We start from the raw sequence: 1,571 nt of genomic DNA on the forward strand, positions 1-1,571 counted from the left end.
TATATGCAAATCATATAAATGATAAAGTGCTTGTATCCAGAACATATGAAAAATACTCCCCACAAATGTTACCATGGCAAAACTGAAAGTGTCCACAATGCTACCAAGCATGCTGTTGACATTGTGCAAACAAACAGGTCAAGGGCAAGTCTCTCCCAATAAGTAAAAAAAAAATGGAAATACTTTTTATAGCAACGAAAATAAATCACATAAATGGAAACTAAAAAAAACCAAAACACTATTTAGTCATGATTTAAACAGGAAATCGTACTGGAAATTTTTAATTTTTTGAAATAGATGTCAATTATAAAATGATATACAAAGGACCCTGGTTGGTGTGGCTGAGCTGGTTGGAGCATTATCACATACACCAAAAGGTTGCAGGTCCAATCCCCAATTGAGGTGCATCATGCAGGAAACAAGTGATCTCTCTCTCTCTCTCTCTCTCTCTCTACCTTTCAGTCCGCAGGCCGACGCTCTATCCACTGAGCCAAACCGGCTTCGGCTACAAGGAGAAAGTTTTAACTTTTGTAACATATGGCAGAAAATAAGAAAGACTAAAAAGTAATAAATAAAGCATTTAACTCAAAGAATTAAAACAGGAAAGGTAAATAGAGCACATAGGAGGAAAAGAGCATAATTTAAGGGTAATAAACACAAAGAAAATATAGGGATCTCAACAAAACCAAAACCTGTATTTTTCAAATTACTAACAAAATAGAAAAACCTCTAAGAAAACTGCTCATGAAAAATAAAAAATGATAAAAAAAGGAAAACCACAAAAGAAAAATTAGAATTAGAAAATATATCTATGAAAAAGTATAACTATGTAAAATAATATATAAGTCTAGATATGGCACATGGATACAGCCACATGTAGTAAAAATATGTAAGATACGACAACTTTCCGTGTAAAGATTGTCTCCGCAGGTAGGAAACAAATACTAGAAGTGGATTGCAGCTGTACGTGTAATGATCATTTCATAAGAGAAATAAGAAAAATATTAGCATTTGTTTCTAATGGTGGGCAAATGGGTATTTGCACCTTGTTCTATGTCTTTGTGTTTGAATTATCTTTAAAAATAAAAAGGTATTGCAGACTAAATTATGAATTCAACTTCTGAAGACTGTACCCAGAGAATCATTTTAAAGCTATTTCTAATATGACACAGCAATGCAAATTGAAATATTACATGTGTGATAAGGCCCAAAAATCTGTATTTTAATAAATACTCTGGTGTTTCTCCTGTGATGTGACAGAGATCATTGAGAACTTCTATGGTATTTGAAAATAAATAGATATAGATATATTAAATTCTTCCTCTCTCAAATACCAAGGCAATGACTTTGGATAGTTACTTAAAATACACTCCCACATTTTGTATCTCTAAAATGCGACTATTCAAAATTATCGCACATTTAAATGATATACTGATGTCGCACTAAAAGTCCTTATAAAATGTGTTGTTGCTGCTCACAACAATGCCTTGCATTTGACTAGGTTCAAGTGGTATAAAGTTTAACTTCAGAACACAAATTTACTTGCTACTTCTGGATTCTTTCTCCTTGCT

General features: G+C 32.5%; 1 long non-coding RNA gene across 1 annotated transcript in view; it reads right to left on the reverse strand.

Moving 5' to 3' along the window:
* LOC107183373 overlaps positions 1–1,571 on the reverse strand; it is an 18,117-nt gene extending 16,546 nt beyond the window's left edge. The window contains exon 1 of the long non-coding RNA XR_001514160.1: positions 1,543–1,571. This is a non-coding gene — a long non-coding RNA (uncharacterized LOC107183373). The remainder of the gene's footprint in view (positions 1–1,542) is intronic.

The sequence above is a fragment of the Myotis davidii genome, unplaced genomic scaffold (assembly GCF_000327345.1).
Source record: "Myotis davidii unplaced genomic scaffold, ASM32734v1 scaffold93, whole genome shotgun sequence".
Classification (NCBI taxonomy): domain Eukaryota; kingdom Metazoa; phylum Chordata; class Mammalia; order Chiroptera; family Vespertilionidae; genus Myotis; species Myotis davidii.